Source organism: Copadichromis virginalis, linkage group LG6 (genome assembly GCF_057382275.1).
Source record: "Copadichromis virginalis isolate Kocher_CV1m ecotype Utaka linkage group LG6, C_Virginalis_male_GT1.1, whole genome shotgun sequence".
In the NCBI taxonomy this organism is placed as follows: Eukaryota; Metazoa; Chordata; class Actinopteri; order Cichliformes; family Cichlidae; genus Copadichromis; species Copadichromis virginalis.
In genome coordinates this window covers 9737978-9749945 of record NC_140623.1, presented here as the reverse complement: position 1 = coordinate 9749945, position 11968 = coordinate 9737978, and the positions used below count along the sequence as shown (strand labels likewise).

Sequence of the window (11968 nt, the reverse complement as noted above, 5' to 3'; positions counted from 1 at the left end):
AACCTCCCTCCACCCGCTCATTGTAGTGTTGATGCATATGTGTTCTAAGGTGCAATTAAAACCCAGGAGGGCATGGAGCTACCTGCCAAGGAGCAGCAGGTAAGCGCATAGTCCCTCCTGCTAGCCCTCAATGACTAAGTGTATTTAAAATTGAGAGGTGGGCAACGACGTCAGGGGTGAGGTATACACCCTGATGGTATTTTGGACTCCGTGATTGTGCCCACCCCCAAGATCCTATATGTATGTGTAATGAGAGTGTGAATAATGTGAATGTCTAAGTTGTGGGATAAAATTGAGGCAGAGGCAGCCAGAAGGGGACAGGGGGGGGGTAGCCTCCTCTGCACCCTGGTGACATACCCCCACTGCATGTGTGAGTGGTTGTGGAGGAGCGGGAAGAGGGAGGCAGCTGGAGATGGGGAGGGAAGGAAGGGAGGGGCAGGTAACCCCTCCCTGGGGCCAGCTCCCCTGCTGACCCCAGTAGGCACTCCCACCCTTCGCGACCCGCCAGGGAAGGGGGGCCCAGGCCCATCAGACCGGGGCCCAGTGCAGTAGCGCCCTCCGGCTCCACAGAGCCCTGGATAGTCCACCCAACCCCACCACAGAGAAAACTGCACCCACCCCACCATCCACACATCTTCCAGACTACATAAGACGGTAAACACCCAGGCTGAGATCTTCCTCCACCTCTCCTGTATCTCCCCCTCCTGCAGAGAGTTCCTGAAGAGAAGAAAGCTCCTGCAAGATGTGACCATCCCCCCCACCAGTTGAAGAGCCCCCCAGGCGGCTCGACGCACCGGCGGCACCCTGCTCCAGGGCCGGGCCCCCATGCACCCACCCGCCCACAACCCCGGCAACACACCAACCAGGACCCAAGCCCCCGAGACCCGGCCCGGGCCCCAGCCCAGAGACGGAGCGCCCCCAGAACCTCACGCCCATCCCGGACCCACCCAGGGGCAGCCAGGTTGCCAGGTCAGTAACCCACGTCCGTCAGCACAGACCCTCCCCTAGCCCCGCTGCACGCAGCCGCGAGGAAACAGTCACCTGAGAGCCAACAGAGCCCCCAACCGGACGTGACCGCTACCCCGGGTTGAGCCCCCCAAGGAAGATGCCTCCGGGGAACCCCCCGACGCCCTAAGCCTGTCCCTACCCCCTCACCAATCACAACAGTGAAGGCGGGACCAAACTATGACCCCCCACCCCCACTAGGTGATGGAGCTGATAAAAGGGGCCCAGAGCAATTGATCTAATGTGGTGGCAGAGGCTGTGTCAAGACTAATGTAATCTAATAGATAATTTCTATATTGGTTAGAATTAAGATTATTTTTATTTTTCCAGTTCATGAGGACTGTTTTCTTGGCTATGCATAGGGCAGTGAAAATCATATGGGCTATATTCTTTTCTGAAGTGACATTATCTAAGCTGCCCAGTAGACACACTAAGGGGGAAGTTGGAATGTTACATTTCAGACACTTTGATAAGTCTTCACATATCTCGCGCCAAAACTTTTGCACTGGTGGACAGAACCAAAGAGCGTGGATGTAATTGTCTGGTGTATTGCCTTGACAGTGTGAGCAGTTGTTGGAAGATGTAAAGCCCATCTTGAACATCCGATGACCTGTATAGTGCACTCTATGTAGTATTTTGTATTGTATTAATTGCAGACTGGGATTTTTAATTAATTTAAAGGTTTTTAAGCAAATCTGAGACCAGAAGTTTTGGTCTAGGTTGACTGATAAATCTGCTTCCCACTTTGCAGTAGGAAGGGATATTGATTCATCTAATTTAGAAAGTGTTCTGTATATTTTAGATAATAATTTGGGGGATTTAAGAGTAAGAAAATGTGCCGCACTTAGTGGTGTTTGTAATTCAACTTGACTGAGGTTAAATTTCTTTTTTACTATGGATTTAATTTGTTGATATTCTAAAAACCTTGTCTTGTTGATCCCATATTGTTCAACTAGTCTGTCAAATGGAATAAATTCTGTTCCCTCTAATATATGTTCTAAGTATTTAATTCCTTTACAACTCCATTCTGGGAAATTAATCATATTATTGTTTTGTAATATGTCAGGGTTATTCCAGATAGGTGTACGTTTGCATGGGATTAATGAAGACTCCGTTATTTTTAGAAACTCCCACCATGCTGTTAGAGAAAAGCTGATGTTGATACTTTTAAAGCATTCATGTCTTTTGATGTTTGAGCTAATAAATGGTAGGTCTGAAATCTCTAGATCCTTGCATAGTGCCTGTTCAACATCTAGCCAGGGCTCAACTAAGAAGGTATGTTTTAACCATTCTGAGATGAACTGAAGCCTGTTGGCTAAGAAGTATTGGTGAAAATTAGGCAGATCTAATCCTCCTCTATCCTTGGTTCTTTGTAGCGTTTTTAAGCTAATACGCGGGGGTTTATCTTTCCAAAGGAATTTGGAAATATATGAATCCAGAGATCTGAACCAATCTTGTGATGGTTTGTTAGGGATCATCAAAAATAAGTAATTTATTTTTGGCAAGATCATCATTTTTATAGTGGCGACCCTTCCCATGAGTGATATGGGTAAAGATTTCCATCTAGTCAGATCGCCTTCTACTTTCTTTAGAAGTGGGATGTGGTTTAGTTTAGTTAAGTCTGAAAGCTTAGGAGAGACATTAATACCTAAATATTTAATATTTCCGGATTGCAGTGGGGCAGAGGAAGAATTATGGAAGGAGCAGTTAATGGGGAGAACTGTAGATTTTGGCCAGTTAATTGAATAATCTGAAACTCTTGAAAACCAGTTTATTAAAGTAATTACCTCAGAGAGGTTGGTTTGTGTGTTTTGCAGAAAAAGCAACACATCATCCGCATAGAGACTGATTTTATGTTCTATGTTCTTACATTTTATGCCCTTAATTGTTGTAGCCTGTCTAAATGCTGCTGCTAGAGGTTCGATAAAAATTGCAAAAAGTGAGGGGGAGAGTGGGCATCCCTGTCTGGTGCCCCTCAGGAGACAGAAGCTGGAGGATGTCTGGTCATTTGTTCTGGGGAATTGTCTACCCTCTTCCTGACCAAGGATGTTTGCTTGTGTGCTTTTATGACCCTTTGATCAGCAGTACCCGACACACACACACACACACACACACACACACACACACACAGGCAAGGTACTCTTTGTGTGTATGTAGACGTCACATGTTAATGAACCTATGCATATTCATATTGATTGTCATTTATGCTTAGAAATATTTAACCATAGATGCTTAGAGGTGTATAATCAATTGTGTAGTGATAAGTTGTGTGATCTTTAACAGGCTACAGAGGCTTGGTGTGCATTCCACACCTACATCCTGGGAGCATGAGAGAGGTCATACCTTCTCTTATTGTTTTATGGTAGGATTAACGTAATTACGTCTGTTCTAGTCTAAGTGCTTTTTGTGTATAAATGAACTGCTGGACTTCCTTACTGTGTTATCTAGGATGAGGGGGGGTCTACCCTCTTCCTGACCAAGGATGTTTGCTTGTGTGCTTTTATGACCCTTTGATCAGCAGTACCCGACACACACACACACACACACACACACACACACACACACACACACACACACACAGGCAAGGTACTCTTTGTGTGTATGTAGACGTCACATGTTAATGAACCTATGCATATTCATGTAACCTCAATAAAAGGACAGTGGTACGGGAGAACGGACGAGAGCAACTGGGGTCAAGTGAAGGAACGGCACTCTGTCCGGTCTCTCCCGTGCACGAGTAACATGAAGAACTTTGCCTATTTGTGTCTTGCTTAGCAGTGTAATTATATTGTCTTCAACGTTCCAGCGGATGGGTTCAAGCTACAAACCTATCATTAATTGGTCCTTCGAGTGCCGGAGCCCTGGAATCGGCATTCACCGGGGGGAGGAGGGACACGCTGAAAGACTGACGTCAGCCAGGAAGTTCCTGTGGATTCGCGGTCTGTCTTTCTCCTCGATGAATGGCGATCGGCGGGATTCGAGGCTATATTACACGCTAAGTTTACAGAGGCCGACTCTATAACCGTGTTGTTGTGCAGTCTCCGCCATTTTGTGAGGCGTTGAGAAGTTCGCTGCTTTGTGGAGCGAAACCCGGGTTCCTTGCTACTGTGTGCAGCAAGAGGTTCCTTACCGCTTTGTGGGGTAAGAGGTTCCTTACCGCTTTGTGGGGTAAGAGGTTCCTTACCGCTTTGTGGGGTAAGAGGTTCCTCGCTACTTTGTGCAGCGAGAGGTGAGTTCTCCGCCACTTTGTGAGGCGTTGAGAGGTTCCGCGGGGTCCAGATTGTGCTGGACAGTAGGCCTATTTTGTGTTGTTGTCATTGTCGTCGTCGTTGTTGTTGTTGTGTGAGTGTGTGCGGAGCAGAACATGTGGTCTGTGACACCGACTGTTGTTGTTATCATGGGTTTCTAAGCAACCAAGAGTGAGTCGGAGGGAGACAGACGTTTGTGCTGGACTTTGCTCCTGGCAGCACAAAGTATTTATGTAAAAAAGAGAGGGAGCGACGGCTCCACAGCTGCGCGGGTTCACGCGAGCGCGGTCACGCGGGTTTCACGCGGACCTGAGCCGTGCGGTTAATCGCAGGCTTATAAATGGAAGAGATTCAAATGTTAGAAGTTTTCAGAAAACACACCCGCCTTGAAGAGCGTGTGGAGACCATAGACGTAATTGAGGTGGATAGTTGTTAAAAGTAATCTACATTACGCTTGTGGTTGCTCAAATTCAGTACAATGACATATGAGGTGAAGTGATATAGATAAATATTTAAACTAATGAAGTGCATAGAGGCACTTGACCTGTGTGGAAGACTGTCGTCTTATTATGAACCATTGTTGAGATGTAGAGCACACCTGTGAAAACAACTAATATGCTGAACCCTGTATGAAACATCTAAAAGTACATGATGGAGAAGCTGTGTTGAATATGAAAGTGTAAGACTTTGCCGCTGTGGGCAGAGCAACTACTGTGTGATGTTGCGTTGCAGTTTTTTTTTCTGAGCTGATGAGCAAGCTACACATTATCAGATCGAGAGCTGTCTGAGAACTACTCTAAGAGAGGGAAACAGCGCTATGATAACTGTGATAACTGGAGTGTGCAGCGTTTCCATGAGCAGTTTTCCTGAATCTTGACTCTTGTGTGTGAAGTGTTCATAACATCAGCATCATGTTTTTGTTTATTTGTTTTGTTGGGTTGAAAATAATTAAATAAACATGTGATCATGCCTATGGATCACCATGGCACATATCTCCAGCCATATGATTTATTTATGCAGGTGACAAAGTGAGTGTGAATGTGTCTGACATCACAGTGTTTTTGTGCACTGTGCAAAAGTAATTGCCTTTGATTGTGAGTGACAGCGGTGATTTTGCAGGTCGCCAGCTATTGTAAAAAAAAAAAAGAGTGAATAAGAGGGAGAATTTATATTGTAGAAAAAAAATAATCATAGGAAAAAGGTTTTGTGTTGATCAACCAAAAAAACAACTATAATTTCATTTTCTGCTTTTAAGAAAGGATTGTTCACAAAAACACAGAGCGAGAGAGAGAGAGAGATATGTGTTGATTAAGCAGTGATGATAATAATGAAAATGTCTTAGTTGTCACTTTCAGGTGAAAAGCAGACCTGAATCAATTTTCCACATGCAGCGGTCGGAAGAAAAGTTATAGTTTAACAATTGGAAACGTTCAAGCCAAGTTTCTGGCTGACTTATTTACAGCACGATCTGTCTCAAAGCTCTCACTCGTCCCTGAAAAAACCTGATCAGCAGCGGCAGTATCGGAGCAGAGGCTGCAGAAGCAACCTAACAAAGCATCAGAGAAGAAGAAAAGCAAACCCATCTTCCTGTCTGATTGGATGAATTCCACGGAAGGGCGAGCAAGATGGCGGCGTGAAGAAGAGTTTTTGTTCGAGCGCTTAGCACGAGACACTTATTTGACGTCTTTCTGGCTTTCGGGACTTTTTTGGAGATCAGCGCGCTAAGCTTGCTGGATCTGAGGCCAGGTTCTGCGGCGGCAGCATGTCGAAATGCTCAGAAAGGACTGAGTGACTCGGGCAAGCCACATGCGGCTAGCATGCTGGCTAGCGACCATAGCTACATGAAAGAAATGGACCCTTCATGATGCGCTCAACGTGCCGGCGCTGTGGTGGGAAAGGCTCCATCATAAACACGCCCTGCGCCCTGTGCAGAGGTTCAGGCCAAGAAGAAGAAGACGACGACTTCCAATCCCAAGAAGGTCGGCCCCAGCGTGGGCGAGCTGATTGTGAAAGCCGTGGCCGCTTCCAAGGAGCGCAACGGCGTGTTCGCAGCCGCTCTCAAGAAGGCTCTGGCTGCCGGAGGCTACGATGTGGACAAGAACAAGGCCCGTGTCAAGACCGCCATCAAGAGTCTGGTGGCGAAGGGCACTCTGGTGCAGACCAAGGGCACCGGGGCCTCCGGATCCTTCAAGATGAACAAGGTTACTGAGAGCAAAGCTAAGACGCCCGCCGCGGCCAAAGCCAAGAAACCGGCAGCAGCTGCTAAGAAGTCGCCCAAGAAGGCAGCAGCAGCACTTCAGCCACTAGACAGGACAAAGCTGAAGGAGAACTGCCGGGACTGTTGAAGTGGGAGAGGACAACAGAGTGAGAAGACTAGGTGAGAACACAGGAATTATTTAATGTGGGAAATCAAAATTTGGGTTAGCAAACCTGGGGAAAAGAAAACTGACTGCTTAAGTTGGAAAATTGAGAAGGAGTCTCAAACACTGCAAAAATAGAAACATACAAAATCACACACACAAGCACAACATGCATTAACCCTACTAACACAAACACAAGAGAGCTCATGAAGATTAGACAACATCTTAAGCGTGTGAGTCTGTTTATCATCTTGTCCAAGTCACTCAGTGTGATGCAAAAACCAGTGGACTCATAGCACATTAGTTACAGAATGATCAAATAATAGTAGAGAAGTGTGTAGGACAGGCAGCTTTAAGAACATGCTCTGCTGGAGATGCAGCTCCACACACATGCAATGAAAATTAGCTTGTCATCTTTCATCAGTGTTAAAATAGTGTCAATTTAGCAGACACTTGTTATCAAATGCTGAATTTATCCAATGCAAAAAAAAAAAAATTGACTCTCTAGGTTGCAGGACAACAGTTTAACTTTTGTGGGAAAAAAGATTCTGGTTTGAACAACCAGTGATCAGACAATAAATTTAGTTGTTAATATAGTAAATTGGGAGAAGCTTCCTGCTTGATTGATGCAGCACAAGTTTACTATAAATTTACTGTATGAGGGAAATTCTCTTTTAGTGATAACTTTTTGAACATGCTTTTCTGTTGTCCTGTCAACTTAGTGGGTTAATAGCTGATATGCAAATTAGTTGATCGTTCTTAGATTAATGAAAGGTGATTGAATTCTAGCACGAGTGAATGAGATGTGTTGGAGTTTGTTAGAGTGGAGACTCTAAAACACTGAGTTTCCTGTTTTGATGTGCGAGTGAATTCTGTATCTAGATACACAACTCTGAATACGTCAGAACAAACTTTTTTGTGAAGTGCATGACAGCATGTCACATGTTTTATGATGACGGGAACAGGAAAACTGAATAAAATAGATCTGTGGCCTAAATGAGTGAAGAGCACAGACCTGGTGATTAAACTCATAGCTAATAAGACATTAGGCTTATGTGTGTGTTGTGCAGCTGATGGTTGATTTGGAGTGAATCTAGCTGATGATTTTTCTTCTGTTGTGAAGTCGAGCTTGCCGATTAGTATAATGGTATGATTTACCCTCCTGAGATGAGGAGCTTGTGTCATGACTTAACAAGGCCTTTTTATTTTGATACTTTCACAGTGCACTGAGAGTTTGGTTTGATAATCTCTGTTATTTTTCATTTTTATCTTTTGAACAGGCACTGATTTTGTTTGTCGATTTCTTTTCTTTAAGCAGATCTGCACGTCGGGAATTAAAAGTGCTATACGACCTGTCGAGAAAGTCGTTACAAGTGAGTTCTCCACATTAAAATGGGCTCTGGAGAAAGCCACTTATTGGGACAATATTAAATAAAAGTCCCGGCCTAAAACGGATACAGCGATGTAATCTGATCTAGAAGTTCTTTTTCTTTTTGAAATGACGTCATTTTGCTGAGAGTGGAAACTGAATGCGACGACAGGTTCCACTATCAGCAAAGAAAGAAAGAATGCATGTATGAATGTATGAGTGAAAGAGGGAAAAAAACTGACTAACTGGTAAAAGCTGACAAGACTTTACTGATGTAACACGACTCAAAGTTAACCCCCACCTGACAAAGGTGGATGAATTTATGTGTTTTTGTTACAGGAGCAGAAAGATGACAGCAACATTCGAGGTTGCATGATGATTTAACTTGTGAAATGCCATTTTCTGTGTCTGTGCATTTACCAAAGGTGTTATTCCCTACCTTGTGTTGCTCACAGACATTACTGTGAGAAAGTGTACACACCTGCGCAGCGCTAACATTTACATTTCTTTTTACAGCAGATGATTAATCATGTGTTTGATCATGTGGTTTATAAGAGGATTAGTTGATTTTTTTTTTTTACTATAGGATTTTTGGGTTTATATGTGAATGACATTCTTTCCACGAGAAGGGATGGTTGACTTTATGGTCTTTTTTATGGCACCTCTAGAATCTGTTGACCTGTGTCTGACCTCCGTCTGACCACAGTCAATGTGTATTGCTAATGTTTGTTTCTTTGAGAATGCTGTAGTAGATTCAGCTGAAGCGGACAAGTGACATGAGTAAAACAAATAAGAGATTACGGTATTTATGGAATAGTTTATTATGGGCTCATTTGCTGGCCACTTTTGAACCCATAATAATATATGAGTGGAGTGACCTTGCTTAAGAGTAGTCACTGATTACATTAATGTTGACTGAGTACATGGGATGATCCATGTCTGAGGCAAATTATGGAAATGATTGTAGTTTACTGAGAAAACCTGCACATGACACTTGTCTTGCTGATGTTGAATGCTTATTACTCTTATGATACAATTGTTTACAGGTATGAAGTTTGATTTCACTTCCAGATTTTTCTTTCCAGGCCGTGATGGTGTGTATGCAGGCTCCTGGTGGAGCCAGGTGTTAAGCAAACTTAATATGCAAGACACACTAACATCTTTTATTGCAGGGTTACGGAGCTACTCCGGAGGAGATGCCCTGATGTTGCCTGGGACATGATCTAGCTAATCTTTTTCTGTAAGACAGGGATCCAGGTTTGATGAGTTGACGCGTGGGGGTGCCCATGCGTCAAGAGGAGGGGTCCAGGAATTAACATTAAACAAGGTTTACTATTATTGTTGCAGTGATTTGTGTGATTAGCCGTTTATTTACAAGTATTAAATCTATGCAAGTGGTGCATCCATGTTCAGATGAGGCTTTGATGGCCTATAAGTGAAGTTCACTGAACTAAAGAATGTGGTTTGATGATTGTTGACATGCTCTCCAAATAGAAGTTTTTCTTTTTAGCAAGGGAATACAGGTGCAGCAGTAATCTCCTGAGAAATCTTCAGAGGCCCAGTGAGAAGCGTGAACCATTCCAGGCATAGCCGACAGCCAGGCAGTGGTTGAGGTCAAAGGTCAAGCTGGTTGGGGCCCATCATGAGATCAGACTTTGGAGCCACAGCAAGGACAATGAAACTGCGTTGGAATGAGAGCTGTGCCAAAAGGGCTTTCCAGAGGCCAACAGAGGAGATTGTGGACAGCAGACGGGCACCTGAAGGATGAGGGGAGCGTGCCAAGCTCCATCGACAGCGCAGAGGGAGTCTAAGGATGACATCATGATTCTGTGAAAGCACAGGAACCAGAAGCTGTGGTGGTGATGACAGCAGTTTCCTATGTGCATATGATGACACTCTGAAGGCTGCTGGGATCATAACAGCAGTAAGACAACGGAACCCTGCACCCTTTCCACAGAGGTGTTTCTCTGCAGAGCGTGGACAATTAAGGAGTCATAAATATCCCCCTCACAGGACGAAGGCTTGAATGAGGTGATGGGGGTTGGTGGAGGCCATAAAACTAGGGTGCTGAGAGGTCTGCAGCTTTGGAAATAGCTGAGACCCATGTTGACAAACAACAACACTAACTGGTATGTTTGAATGTTTATTCTACATACATTTGGACTCTGGTCCTATGGACAATGAAACAACTGGAAGAGACATTATGACGTCCTGCAGAACTCAAACCACCCTGCAGAGAGACATGTGATGTGCACACCTGGAGGAAGCATCACCAAGCTGAGATGTGTTTGAAAATGTTACTTTCTTAGTTTCACTATTAAATCAACAATTTCTTTGGTTGCTCGTAAGATGCAGTTTGCCATGAGATGAGCTCAATGAATGGGATAACTGCTAATACATTTATTAAACTGTGTATCTTTGCAATAATTTAGGGTGATTTGACATATGCTGAGTATAAAAATGTTTGCATTGAAACTGTCAGACATGAGGTATTCATAACTGGGAACTTTCTAGCATAAAGGTCAAAAACGGGGGAATGTTAGAGTTTGTATTGTTGATTGTCATTTATGCTTAGAAATATTTAACCATAGATGCTTAGAGGTGTATAATCAATTGTGTAGTGATAAGTTGTGTGATCTTTAACAGGCTACAGAGGCTTGGTGTGCATTCCACACCTACATCCTGGGAGCATGAGAGAGGTCATACCTTCTCTTATTGTTTTATGGTAGGATTAACGTAATTACGTCTGTTCTAGTCTAAGTGCTTTTTGTGTATAAATGAACTGCTGGACTTCCTTACTGTGTTATCTAGGATGAGGGGGGGTCTACCCTCTTCCTGACCAAGGATGTTTGCTTGTGTGCTTTTATGACCCTTTGATCAGCAGTACCCGACACACACACACACACACACACACACACACACACACACACACACACACACACACACACACACACACAGGCAAGGTACTCTTTGTGTGTATGTAGACGTCACATGTTAATGAACCTATGCATATTCATGTAACCTCAATAAAAGGACAGTGGTACGGGAGAACGGACGAGAGCAACTGGGGTCAAGTGAAGGAACGGCACTCTGTCCGGTCTCTCCCGTGCACGAGTAACATGAAGAACTTTGCCTATTTGTGTCTTGCTTAGCAGTGTAATTATATTGTCTTCAACGTTCCAGCGGATGGGTTCAAGCTACAAACCTATCACGTACATTCATGATAAAGTAAATACCACAACACAACATGGACAGTAAGAAGTAAACTGAATTGTCTTAGAACTTATTATATTCTTTAAGCTTAAAAGCAACACCCAGGATTAGACTGTTTGTGTTTTAAGCCTTTTATTCAAAGCTAGTATGTGTCAACACTTCTTTCTGCCAGCAGCATTATTGAAGTGACACTTTAACGACACTTTACCTGCTGATGCTTCACATCACAATCTTTATGACGAAAAAGCTCAGATGTCTGTGCTGTCACTTGTTATGAAAATGGACAGAACCTGGGCTCAGGCTTCCTCTTCTTCTTTCCTTCTTCTTTAATAATAACCATAGATCAGTAAAACAGCCATATTTTTAAACAAATGATTGTGATGAAGAGAATTTTTTTTCCAGTGTGCATGAACTCAAAATCTTTTGAGTTTAAATCTTTTTTGTTTACCAACAACTGGGCAAATCCAAACTTGATGTACCAGGTCAACTCAGCTCCTGTCTTGACCTCCCCTCTGCCGAGCGTACACACACACACACACACACACACACACACACACACACACACACACACACACACACACACACACAGAGTATCATCATAAATGCCATGATATCTTTCTTGTTCAAATAGTTTATTCACTTAACAAAGAGGTAGCTCGGAAACTCAGTAAGAAGGAGGAAAAATAGTTTAAGGACACTTTCTCAAATAAAGAGGATTTCATCATCTTTCTGTTCATAATACAGGCTAAATAAAAGAAGAGATACATCAGAAA

The 11968-nt window shown here is 43.6% G+C and overlaps 1 pseudogene; it reads left to right on the top strand.

Moving 5' to 3' along the window:
• The first annotated feature begins 6163 nt into the window (after nucleotides 1–6163).
• Nucleotides 6164–7141, top strand: LOC146707183 (histone H1 pseudogene; annotated as a pseudogene).
• Nucleotides 7142–11968: the final 4827 nt, after the last annotated feature.